The sequence below is a fragment of the Mchenga conophoros genome, linkage group LG7 (assembly GCF_057382185.1).
Source record: "Mchenga conophoros isolate Kocher_MC1m ecotype Shallow Benthic linkage group LG7, M_conophoros_male_GT1.1, whole genome shotgun sequence".
Lineage (NCBI taxonomy): Eukaryota > Metazoa > Chordata > Actinopteri > Cichliformes > Cichlidae > Mchenga > Mchenga conophoros.
The window spans coordinates 2,328,262-2,342,002 of NC_140532.1; the positions used below are offsets into that span (position 1 = coordinate 2,328,262).

Consider the following 13,741-nt stretch of genomic DNA (forward strand, 5'->3'; position numbering starts at 1 on the left):
TTACTGAATAAAAGCCTGAATCCTAACTCACTCCTTCGCCCCTTTTCTCTTTTCTTCGTGATCATGCGAAGCAATCTGAGTAATATGACATTCTCCGTCACCTCTTTTAGCGACGTTTGTGTGCAGTATTCAGTTAGATCAGCAAAAGGAGAAACACAACCAGCATCACGACACGCTCGTCTGCCAGCGTCTGAGGAGAAGCAAATGTAGCTTTGACTGTGTGCTCTGCAGAAACAGCCCCACAAACTCACACAGATGAAGAAAAAAGTGATGTTGAGCCTGCGTAGCTGCACTTAGCTGCATTGTGGGTACAGCTTGACAACACGTGCGTGTGTGTGTGTGTGTGTGTGTGTGTGTCCGGCTCAGTGACGCTCACTGCTTTCCAGACCTTCTGGGCCTGTTACTCCCCCGCCGCCCGCCAACCTGTCAGCTCCTTGTCCCTCTTCCGTCTCATTTTTCTTCTCGCTTGGACCTCCTCTCTCACTCGCTCCGACTCCTTCTCATTTAGTCTCTCGCTGTGAGCTGATGAATGGTCCCCTGGTGATGAGGTGACAGCGGCTGTAACTGCTCAGTCTTTATTTTCCACACTTTGTTTTACTACATGACTCTGCAGCTGACCCTTTTACACTAATATCACATAGTGAGCGCTGTCTGAAAATTTCACTTCCTCTCATCTGCTTGAGCGAAGCAGAAAGACAGATTTGAGTCTCGGATGATTTGCAGTTGCAGTGAAGGGTTATAGCCTGTATGCTGTATCCTTTCATGAGGGCCGGTGGCGCCAGTGTCCGGCAGCCTCGCCTCTGTCAGTGCGCCCCAGGGTAGCTGTGGCTACAATGTAGCTGTGTGTGTGTGTGTGTGTGGGGTCCTTAATGACTAGAAAAGCGCTATACAAATGCAGGCCATTTACCATAGCTCTGACTTATGTTCTCTTCATCTGTTATCCTGTTTTGATTCTTTATAACGTTGGTTGGTCCAACCAATCGAAATGAATCCAGATGAGATTCATGCGCATACAGAGTAGAGCTGCCACGATTACGTCGACTATCAAAATCGTCGACGACTGATTTAATAGTCGACGCGTCGTTTGAAGCTTTGTAAGATCACAAAAGACGCAGGAATAAGTAGCAGGATTTAAGAGTGTAATAACGGACTGAAACAGAAGATGGCAGCACTGCATGTACAAGGATGCCAGCTGCCGTTAAACCCCGAAGAAGAAGAAGCTGTGTCCCAGAATTCATAGCGCGGCCCAGCTCAGTTTCCAACAATGGCGGCAGCTAGTTAGTTTTAATATTGCTCTTATTATTCTTTCTGGGTCACAAAATAAACGTTTAACATATTTTCAGGCGAGAATGTAGCTGTGTAAACCTCAAATATCTGCTCAGTTTATCAAGACACCGCATATTTTCAAAAGCGCTCCGACGTTTTCGGAGACGTCTGTTACCCACTAGCTCGATAGCTAGCCGGGGGCGAGGCTCACTAGAGCCGTGAGAACACCGGACTCCCCGCAAATCGTTTTCAAACCCACCGCCGTCTTTCACTACTCAGGTTAAATATATATGAGTCACTTAGATAACTTAAAAATGTTATTGTTTGGCTTTTTTAGTATTTTATTTGTTCCTGAGTAAATCGGTTTGGCTGAGATTAAAGTTTTTACACAGCTGAATAAACGTCAAGCAGACAGCTGATTATCAGAAGTGTGAGATGCTGGAGAATTTACTCCGGTGTCCTGTTATATTTTAGATAGCAAGGAGTTTATTAAACTTCACTGAAACAAACTACCATCTTGTCTTTATTTTTAGTTAGCACAGACCTTAAACACTTAAAGCTGTAAGCTAATGATAGTTATATAAGAGCAGATGCTGCCGGTGCAATAAGCTGTACGTTTTACGTCCAATGGATGATGATCTGATTAGTCGACTAATCGCAAAAATAATCGGTGACTAGTCGACTATCAAAATAATCGTTTGTGGCAGCTCTAATACAGAGACGGAAGCATCTTTTCTGTCACTAATTCTTCATGTCAGAGCTGCAGGTTTGTCTGGTTCGTTTCTGTAAGTGTCACTTCTTGTGTAACTGGATGTGTCATCCCAGAAGTAAGGATGTGCGATTGCATGTTGTGTTTCTGCGATATCTACCGCTGATTAGTATAGACGATTGCGTGACACTGACTATGGCTTTTTGCAGCACCTGTACACTAACTCAGTTCATCTCTAAGCACCACAGTCAGTCATATTTGAATCATTTGTAAACACTGGAAGAATGATAATTGAATAATTTATATAGTTCATATTGAAACAGAATACAAATCAAAGAGTTCAAGATGAAATGAAAAGATCACAAACACAAAAAATGAAATAAAAAGATTGATACAGTAAAATGAAGCAAGTAACTGATTTTCCCCTGAAATGCTGCCACGAGAAAAAGGTTTCTCTTGTTTTTATAACTTAGATGTCAGAGACTCGTCCGTGTTCTACAGTCACTGCAGAACTTTTGGTATTCCTGTTATCGGTTCGTTGAGGAATCGGGAATGATGTCGTGGCATTCTTGCCAAAGTGCTTTCAAGCTGTTTCCATAACAGCTCAGTACATTTGAGATCTGGTGACTATGCTGGCTGTTCCATTATAGACAGAATACCAGCTGATGGTTTGTTCACTTAATGGCTCTTGCATAGTTTGGAGCTGCACTTTGGGCTGTGGTCCTGTTGTGGGAGGAAATTGACTTCAGTCAGGCGGTTATGCACAAGGTAAGGCATGTCACTGCAAACCAGAATAACAGCCATCATGTTCAAGACCTTTCATCCCGTAAAAATCTGCTGCTTTATCACCACCGATGCACCTCGAAGCGATCGTGTTTCTTCCACCGTGCTGTGAGTGGTCAAGCACAGCATCAAGCTGTATCTTTTCATTTTGTTCAGTTTGACAAATGCTCTTCCTTCTGAGTCATACACTTCAAAATTAGATTTCCCTGTATATAATACTTTGCCCAGTCATCCTGCTTTGAGTGTGTGTTGTTTCGCTTACCTGTGTCTGTTTCTCATAGCGGCCAGTTTGAGATGCGACATTCATTTGCAGCTTCATGTTTTGGGGGAGGGGAAGTTTAATTTCTGCAGAAACGAGAATACATTGATGAGGGTCAGGAGAAAGTTTTCTCTGGACCTCTGAGAACGTAATCAAACACAGACACTCGGCTGGCTAAATGCATCGGCTCCTTAATCAGCACAACAGTCTTCAGCCGCACTAACATAATTAGAAAAGGGCGTCGCTAATGATCAATCAGCCTTTTAACACAGGAAACTTGCATTAGGAGGCACAGTGTGCCAGTGCAAACCTCCAGTAATATTTTCTTATAATGCAGCGCTCTCACTAAGCCAGTGTAGATGTTACATTAAAAATCTTTCACAATTTAATTACAACCAAATGCAAACAATGATATTTCTAGGTGACCCCCAAAGTTAGATAACTCCAGTTTCATTGTTCAGCATTAAGCTAATAATCGTGATAACAAGACCAAACTTTCAACACAGCTCAGGTCCTGCTGCCCACATAAACACTCTGCAGTGGTTTCATGTACAAGCACTGGGCAGGAGGAGTACGGAGCAGGTTTTTTTTTTTTTTTTTTTTTTTTTTTTTTTTTTTTTTTTGGGTGGACTGAGAGGAATCGTTTGCTTTTGAATCAGTCAGATTAGAGGGATAATGATCGTTTTCAGGACGAAGGATGCACGGCCCGTATCTAACCTGGGCCAGGAGTACCGGTACATCCGCGCTGACACCAGGCTGACATGGAAGTTCTGCATACAAGAAGGGGAATTAGCTGGCTCATTTTCTTTTTCCTAAAGAAGCTGACATCCTTCAGTGTTTGCAACAGAATGATGGGGATTCACTGGTGTCTCCTACTGTGATGTGCTGAGGAGCAGCATCAGAGCCGGTGACACCAACAGGCTGAATAAACCGATTAGTAAGGCCTGCTCGGTGACTGGCTGCAAGGTGGACACATGTGAACCTGTGGAGAAGAGGTCACTGAACAGACTGTTAGCCGTCATGGATGAGCATGACTGCAGCAGCAAATTACTCTGGATAAAGGACAGATGCAAGAAATACTTTGTAACACACATAGTAACTCTTGAAACACGTGTCTAGGACAGTGTTTCCCAACCTTTTGGAGCCATGCTGCAAATTTCACATTGGTATGTGCCGTGTGATTTTTCTAATGTCACAAAAAGCACACTGATCATTTTCCCTGCTCACCAGGGATAGAATTGGCTCGGTTTGTCCCCAGTATACCTTTCTTGCTTTCTTCTGAACACTACTCATGCTGGGCTGTCGTCTGGGTCGGAACTTTCTCAATTACCCTGCATTCATAACAGTCATGCTGCAATTGCTTCTTCATCTTGTGTTTTACTGGCAGTTGGCAACCCATTTAATTGAAGCAGCTAGTTGTACCGCCCTCTAATGGAAGAGAATGTAATTGTTGTAATTGCTTAGAGGAGCAGTCCTCTGCACTACGGACCGGTTTATGTCCGATAATATTTTGATGGATCGGCCTTGAAGGTGTCGCAGAGAAATACAACAAAATTAAACCAGTACTGGTACCAAAAAAAACTGAAGATTTATTCATAACACAGACTCAGGGAAACCCTGAAAACCATGAGTTTCATACTCGAGCCTCAACTCTCGTGGCCTGGCACCAAACGACTCACGAACCGGTACTGGTCTGTGGCCCAGGGGTTGGGAACCGTTGCCTTAGAGTACCAATCAGGTGGAACCAGATAATCTTCCACGGCACACCTGATCATTTGTCATAGCACACCTGTGTGCCGCGGCACAGTGGTTGGAAACACTGATCTAGTGGATACTAATCTGTGCTTTTACAGCACGTGTCATCTGATATGTTTCACTATGTTTAATAAAACACTCGAAATTTGATTTTTGATTTGATGATTTTTAAACATTTGACATATTCCGATGTTTTACAGTTCATTATTACTAGGGGTGCAACGATACTCGTATCGATATTGAACCGTTCGATACAGTGCTTTCGGTTCGGTACGCATATGTATCGAACAATACAACAATTTTAATTTATTTCATCAACTTTTCTTCTGACGATGCTGTCTGTGTTGAGAGCTCAGTGGATCTGCGTTCGACTACTCCGCCTAGGCTGCACTGTCGAGTGCAGATCCACTGAGCGCAGCACAAGCTAGCGAGACAGAAGCTAAGCTTGTTGCAACATGGCAAATTGAACCTCCCCCACCCTCATTCAGATCTGGCCTTTGGAACTATTTTGTTTTTCATGTGACGTATGACCCTGAAGGTAAGCGCGTCATGGACTAAAGTAAAACAGTATGTTGGATGTGCCACACAATGCTCAATTGGTGGGGAACTAGTGTGTTAGTGCAGTTAGCTCGTTAACGTGTTAGCCGTCCAGCCCCATGCACGGGGCGATCCGCTGTAGCTCGTTAACGGAGATTTTCCGTGTTGTGGCGTTAACGTCATTTCAGATTAACGCTGACAGCACTAGTGGGAACACAACGAGTATGACTGCACATTTACTCCGACATCATCCTAGTGCAAAGACAAGTGGAAGCAGACAAAAACAACAAGCACCATGCTACAAACTTTACCTGAGTCATTTAGACAGCCGTTAGCACAGGATTCTCCTTATGGGGACCTGATATGTTTAATGTGCTGCTGAGAATATAGCCCAGAAGAAGCGTATAGTAGAGCTTTTATTTTGAAAGAGCCATTTCTTTGTAATAAACTCTCTTTTCCAAAGATGAGGGATTTCTTGGTCAGATTTATTTTTATTTATTACTTTGTTGTTTCAGCAACATTAAATTTAAAAACTGTACTTTTGAGTTAAAATATATATTTATAATTTTAATAAATGACAAATTAAAAAGGCATGAACATTTTTTTTTTGTATCGAAAAAAAATATCAAACCGTGACACCAAAGTATCTAACCGAACCGTGAATTTTGTGTATCGTTGCACCCCTAATTATTACATGTGACTATTTTTAACGATAAACTATTATCATAAAAAAATAATTTTATAATTATTTTTAAACTAGTAAAACCCGAGGCCGATTCTAACAGTGAGAATTCTACATATTTAATAAAAATCTTATACTGCTATCCATCTTTGTAGCAAGCTGTAGCTTATGGGCATCACCTGGTGCACTGCCAAAGCACTCAACTAAGGCTCTATAATTTTTATTCTGGGAGTGTCAGTGCATATAACTCAATAGACCCCTGACAATAAGTATTTGGATCATGTGGTCTAGTGAACCAAGGAAAGCTCATCCCAGACCAAATGGTATGAACTGAAAGATTCAGGAAGAATACGTCTGCCTTTAAACTGCTAATAAATATTCGATTAATAAGTACACACCGTGTATTTGATTCTCACAGCAAAAGAGATGTCAGCACACAAATACACACTTACACACACACACACACACACACACACACACACACACACACACACACACACACACACACACACACACACAGCACACAAAAATTAACCTCGCATATACTTAAAACGAGCCACTCAGATCAACATCGGTTATAACCTATGATTATAAAGTACTCCAGCACAACAGTGCATGTGTAATTTTCTCTATTGCGATTGCTCTTATATCAGGAAATGCAGAGTAAGGTTGTGGTATAATTATGATGTATGTCAACAATGAGGCTGTGTTTTGATTGCTTGTTCACTGAAGTGCTGGGACCTAAATTCTCCTTCTCCAGAATTAACAAACAGCCTTCTCACGCTCGTCTCTCTCGCTCTGTCTCATCCTTTCCCAGTAGCTACCGCAACCCTCGTTTAAGTTTCACAGCTCTCGTCTCGTGCTTCCTACTTTATTCCCACTGAGCTAATTTATTCTGGTTGATTGATTATATGGTCAAAGGCATTTCGGCTGTCTGTTTGTGTGTCTTAGGCCATGATACTTATAGTCCGAGTCAAAAGTGTCATGAACCGAAGTTCCCCGTATGGAAAAGAAATAGTAAAAACTTATATGTGATTACTCATGAAAGTGGCCACTTTCTCATTACTTTCATATATTGTTTTAGTAAATATCCAAAACATACAAGTTTCATTATATAATTTTTCAAGGGATCTTATATCTGTTTTCACTCTTATATGCTTTTCATACAAGTTTCACACAAGACAGATACAAACTTTATAAGATTTATATATATATATATATATATCTTTTCCATATGGGTCAGTACACAAGCTGGACCCAGAAGCAGAGACAACACGCACAGGAGTACGAAAAATAAACTTTATTTCAACTAAAGGTTTCCCGGAAGGGTCAAAGGAAAACACGCGAGAAACTAGAAAAACCAAGGGACCGGGGGATGAGTTACGCAAGAACGCAGTAATCGGGACTGTGGGAGGCTGCAACAGAAAGAGGAAGAGAGTTACTGGGGGGCGGGGAAATAGCAGCATACGTGGGGGAGAGTATGAGTCTTACAGTCAAAGCGGGGCCGTGGGAGCCGGAGGGAGGGGTGAGGGTCCGCGGGGGGAGCTCCAGGAAAGTAGAGGTGATTGGTACCGGAGGCGATCCAAACGGATCAGATCCAGACGGGCAGGTGGCTCAAAAACACGGCGAGCTGTTACCGCTGTGAGACGACTAACGGACTGGCGTGGAGCAGCTGGCTGGGCTGGATCAAATAGTCCACCTGATAATCGCCTGAGATGGGATGCAGGTGTGGAGTTAACAGCTACACCCGTGGGTGTGGGCATCCCATCAGCTCCTCGGACACCGGGCCACGGACCATGACAAAAAGACTGTCTTGTGACGTAATGCTATGCTTTGCAACACTGAACTAAAGTTCATTGCCTAGTTTTTTGAAGACACACCACACACAGAGAGTGAAAGTCCAATATTTCAGTGCATTTAGTGTCATTTTGAAAGAGTCTCCAGTATTTTTCCACTACTGTCTTTGAGTATTTGACTTATTTAAGTCTCAATATGCAGGACTGAGACGGAAACAACCAAAAACAAAAAATGATTTGTACATTTTTTAAAGAGTAATTAGGCCTATGTATTATTTACTGAGTATGTATTTAGCTTCACTGACTTTCACAGAAGTGTAATCATAGAAAGGATGTTTCCCAGATGTCAGGATTGTCCCACGGTGGTTCAGCTGGAATTATGAAACCACTGCTCATCATTCATGTCGTGATAGAGTTGCTTTTAATGTGAGGACCTTCAGGCCGACCCTTTGCCTCTGTAAAGATTAAAAATGATATACAGGCCATTTCTATAAAGAGCGTTCTGGAGGAATGGAGCTAGACCGGATGATTCAGAGACAATGTAGGTGTGTGTTGTCCCTGAATTGTCCGTCAGCTTTATTTCAGTGGTTGTGTGTATTTATCACCACCTTTAAGTGCTCTCAAAGGGTGCCATAACTGCTATAACTCTGACTAATGGAAAACAAAGACAGGGCCAAGTCAGGTAGGACGCCGTGTCTCTGTCTGGTACGTCATCTTTCATCTTGACTTGGACGCTAAAGATTACACGATTCTGTAATGATGATAATAATAACATTTATTGAAAGGATGTCGTGACATAGGGCTAAATACATCCTACCGGCGCACAGCCCCCACCATCATATTCGCTGTTTATAGAAAAGACACAAAGTTGTGCGTGTGTGATTGTGCATTGATTTCAGTGTCTCTAAAATGCCTTAAATTGTCTATTACAGTTTATAGATTTGTATAAGAGTCAGAGACAAGGTGGGAAATGCGAAGTTGTTACATCGACTGAGAAATAGTGAAAATGAGCAAAGTAGTGAGAAAGCATTGATGTGCAAATAAACGGCGTACATTTCCGCAGCCTTCACTGCAGAACAACTAAGCTGTAGTGCCTCTTCACCTCACTGTACAATACCTTTTGTGCAATACTTTTTGTAAATAGTCAACAGTGCAATAGACTCAATACTTGAAATGTGCAATTCACTTGTATTTTTATTTTTTATTCCTATTTATTCTATTTATCCCCTTTGTATATTTTATTTATATTTGTCTCTGTATTTATATATGTGTGTGTGTGTGTGTGTGTATGTATATATATGTATATATATATATATATATATATATATATAACAATTCTGTAACTGTAACTTCGGTCGTTGCTGTGCTTTTTGGAAGTCGAATTTCCCAGAGGAACCCACCCGAGGGATTAATAAAGTTCTATCTTATCTTATCTTATCTTATCTTATCTTATCTTAGATAAACTTGTTTGACCTTTGAGCGTGCTCGGTGAAGGGAAAGTAGATATAAAGACAGAAAGTAGAGAAAATAGCTTCACGAGGGCTAATCAATCAAGCGCAGGGCGCGGCTGTCCAGATATGCTTTTCAAATTCCCATCTCGCTCTGCTCATCTGAGCTCTTACACCAGAACAGGCATGGTGGTACTATATGTGTCAGGCAGTGATGCTATCTGATTGCATTTCTCACACTCTTGTCTCACAAGAATACTCGCAGTACGAAACTTCTTTTTTTGATGGTTCATAGACGGACAGCATGACTCTTCCTTTCCTCTTAGTTCCACATGTGCACAAAAATACACTTTAGCTTGCAGAAAGCATCTAAATGTGTGAATGCGTCGCCTGTTACTCACTGTAGCTACAAACACTCAGTGCTTTAAGTGGCCCAAAAGAGGTGCCGGTACTCTATTTTTTTTCCGCCTCCCCTGAGGTAACAACAACTATATTGAATGGGTTTTATATACAACAGTCAACAGACAACCTTATACAAAATAATAAATCATTTTATTAGTTTGTGGATTTGCTTGAGCTAGAAAGAGCTACTGAACATAAATAAAATGTGCAAAAAGATATTGAATTTTTTTTTTTTAAACAAAATGTATTTTGCTCTCTCTTGAGTCCCTGCTGCTATCAGCAGCAGCACTTGTAAAGTGTACCTGCAGAGCTTGGTAGTTCTCCCATACTGCTTTCACTGTTCTCTCACTTGAAGCAACCCAACGCACTGATAAAACACAGCCTATCACAAGGAGACGTTGTCCAACATTGTGAGCACTCTCGGTTAACTCCCTTTGGTTTTTTTGGTGATGCATGGTAGAGGGAGTAAAGCTGATCTAAGAATATTTTAAAGTGGTTGATTCCTCCTACCTCCTTCAAAACATCACAAACTGCCAGTTCCAGTCTGTGATTGGAACAATGCCAGACAAACAGGTAAGGGAATTTAGAACAAAGCTGTGCAGCAACTCCTGCTTTCCTCCCAAGCATCACCGAGGCTCCATCACAAGCAAATGCCAACAAATGTTCCTGTAGGTAGTGAGGGTCAAAGCCATTATTATGAAGACATCCTAACAGTGCTTCAGTGATGTCCTTTGCTGTGGTCCCCTGCAGCTCAATCAGTTCAAAAAGTATTGTGTCTGGATTTTCACTGGAAATAGCTGACCGCAGGCACACGACAAGCACAGACTTTCCACTTATTGTAGTGGATTCATCAATGAGCACACACAATTTTCTTTCATTCATCACTATGTCATTGACTACCTTCTTTTTCATTTCAGCTGCAATGTGATCCAGTATATTTGCACATGAGTTATTAGAGTGCAAAACTCTGCCCATCTTGACACCATTTAAAACTTGCAACTGGACATCTATTGGCATGTCTGTAAAGGCACGCCCATGCTTGCCAATCTTATAAGCTGTTCTAAACACATTGCAAGTTGAAGCGTAGTCAGCCTTTCTCATATCTTCAGTGTGTTTTTGCATTGTATTTTGTGTTGCCTTCTCTTTTATTTCAACTGCTTTCTTGTGATAAATTGAGTCTCTGTGCTCTTTTATTTTCTTTCGTAGTGAGTTTTGTTGTGCAGCCTTGTCCCTTCCAAAAGACGAGATTAAGCACCCACTCCACTCCTGCGACACTCTCTGCCCTTGCTGCATATCCACGCGAGCACAAACTTGACTACACACACTACAACCCAACTTTTGATTTCTGCTGATCAGCCACTTGTAATTTCGGGAGAAATACCGGACTTGTGCTTGGGACCAACATTCTGGCCACTCATGCTCGCTAACGCGGCTGTTGTCGTCGGTAGAAATGGTGTCATTCTCGTCCTCGTCGTCGCAAAAAGTGCCGTCGTCCGCGGCTGCGGCACTAGTGCAGCTTTCATTAGCTTGCGTCTGACCTGCAGCGATCATTCTGGCTTGGTGGGGTGTCAGCCAGCGAGTCCTCTGATTCTGACCTTGTTCTTTTACTACTCAGAGTCTGATGCCAGGAGAGCATATTAAGTGTTCATTGTTTTTGTATTTTAACCGAGCAGCTGTTTGCGCGTTTTACACACACTCTCCGGACTACGTTGAGTTGTTGACATGACAACGGCAAAAGCGACGCATGCGCTTTTCACTTGTAAAACACATTGGTGTATGGGTAATGTAGTCTCTGCTCTCGGTGGGACGAATTAGGAAGCGTGCTTGTGAAGGGCGCTCTGAAAAGCGGCAGCGCAGCCAAACAATTATAACAGATGTGCAAATGAGAGTACCGGTACGCTAAAAGCACGTCCTGGGCGCATGGAGAGGTGGCGGTACTCTCAAGAGCTATATTTAGAAGTGGCGGTACTGAGTACCGGCGCGTACCGGCCCACTTAAAGCACTGCAAACACTTGAATATACAGTGAGGCGTAGGGACTGACCTTTTACTCCACGTGCTTGTGCAACAATTGCCACTTTCAGTCCAAGGTGGCTGGTTTGAGTTGTGGATATCTGTGTTATTCAGACATGCTGTCTTTAACCCAAGGCTGCTGTAAATGATCTTTTTCTTTCAGTTAGAATAAAGTGATTGCACACATTTCTTTTAGCTCATTAGTTCATTAGCTTTAGTGTGGATTTCTTTGTTTGTTTTGTGCAAAGATAACTGCACTATGAACACCTGTCAGATGGTCTGTGGCTGCCTGATGGCGGTGGTTGTCACAAACTGAAACTCCTTTGCAGGTAAATAAATCAGCTGTCCCTCTCTAATGGCAGTGTTAATGGTGTTAGTGTTTGCTGAAGAGCTTTGATGGTCGTCCTGGGATTGCCCATTTGTGTGAATGGCCATTGTGCAGCCAGTACGTCTTTGTGTACATCTGCCTGCTCCTGCTTTGCACACAATCAGCAGTGGATGCTGAAAATCCCAACACAGCAGGTGAGCAACCATCACAAAAGCACGGCACAGTTTCCACAGATCAGCCGCAACTTTAAACCATCTGCCTACTGTTATCTACATCTTTCCATCGTGCATTCTTTTACCATCTGTCAGCCCAGACAACGATGCACTCGCACCTCGACATCCGCAGATTTTTAAAAAAGAAAACCAGCTGCATAAGCCGCTTCCTTCCATTAGTCCATGCAGCACTTCTGACACTCCTGGAGCCAGTTTAGGTGCTTTGAACATGGAATCTGCACTGTGCTTAACATTCCCACACAAAGCAAGCAGCAGCACATTGTGTGTCCTCTGACACGTTTTCAGCAGTTTGTGCTGCAGTTTGTGGAACCACACAGGCCAACCTTCACTCCCGTGCACATCTGGGAATGTTTGGCACCCACGGCACTGATACCAGTTCATCAACTGTCCTTCCAGGGATAACTTGTGATCGGCACTTTAAGAGGCTTGAAAACTTTCTCCGATTCTTTTTGTCCAACATGAAAACTTATCAACTGTTCAGTAAATACGGAAAGAATTTACTCAACCACTTGTAGCATTTGTATCGTCACACTTCCAGAGTGACTCGGTATATATACTGACCATTTTCCTTTGGTCTAGCTCAGTTAAAGAGGGAAGTCTTGTTGAGGACCGTGACAGCTCTGCAGCACTCATACACGTGTGGACTGTCACAGGCTATAAGCAGGTAAACAACCAGGAACAAAAACAGTCGTGCATAACAGATCTTATAATTACAGTAGATATGCAAAGAGATACTTTTTTTATTCTATTCAGGAGTTGTGATTGTTTGACACACTCACCCAAAAGCATGAGTGCAAAGACGCGTTGTCCTGGAAGCTGGAATTTGCTGTGAAATTCTGAGTGATGTAATTGTGCGTCTGAATGGGATAATAGGATGATGCTAACATTAAAAATAATTGCTCTATTTACGTTATTTTTTTGTTAGCGTTTTCAAAGAAAGGATGCAAAAGCTTTTATGAAATTTTTAAGGGTCTGAAGTGTCTTTATAATTACCGTGTTTCTACATTGTCCATGTAGAAAAAGGCTTTCTTTGTTTGCTGTTTTTCTCCTCTGCTCAGCTCTGGATGTATTGCACGAGAGTGCTTTCCAAGTTTTATTTATGCCTCCAGGTAATGTATTTTGACAAAATCTTCTCTCCTACCAGCAGGGCAGTAACAAACTCAGCCAGACATCCAGAGCTGGAGCTCTGACCCTGGATGTCTGCTGGGTGAGTCATCTTGTTGTTTTCTGCCTTTTTAGTCTTGAGTGAAACTTCCACTGTGGACAGAAATCCTTGTTTCACACGCTAAAGAATCCCATCTAAGAATTTTGGGCTGACTTTTAACCTGGAAAGCTGAACGAGTCCACAGATTCCTGTGCTACAAGTTAAAATAATAGGAGAAAGGAAAGGAACTATGATTAATCACTTAACATGCATTCAGTGCTTACAAAAGCTTCCTCAAGGGAGAAGCAAATGATTCACAGTTCAGCCTTGTGATCTGTCTCTAGCCCTGAGGGGTTTGAATATAACTTCCTTTCCTGCTCTTTTATCA

The 13,741-nt window shown here is 42.2% G+C and overlaps 1 protein-coding gene and 1 pseudogene across 1 annotated transcript in view; one reads left to right on the forward strand and one right to left on the reverse strand.

Moving 5' to 3' along the window:
• The window catches only part of cdh13 (cadherin 13, H-cadherin (heart)), a 409,102-nt gene that overhangs the window by 60,276 nt on the left and 335,085 nt on the right, over positions 1–13,741 (forward strand). The window lies entirely within an intron of this gene.
• The window catches only part of LOC146569313 (E3 SUMO-protein ligase KIAA1586-like), a 54,499-nt pseudogene that overhangs the window by 38,991 nt on the left and 1,767 nt on the right, over positions 1–13,741 (reverse strand).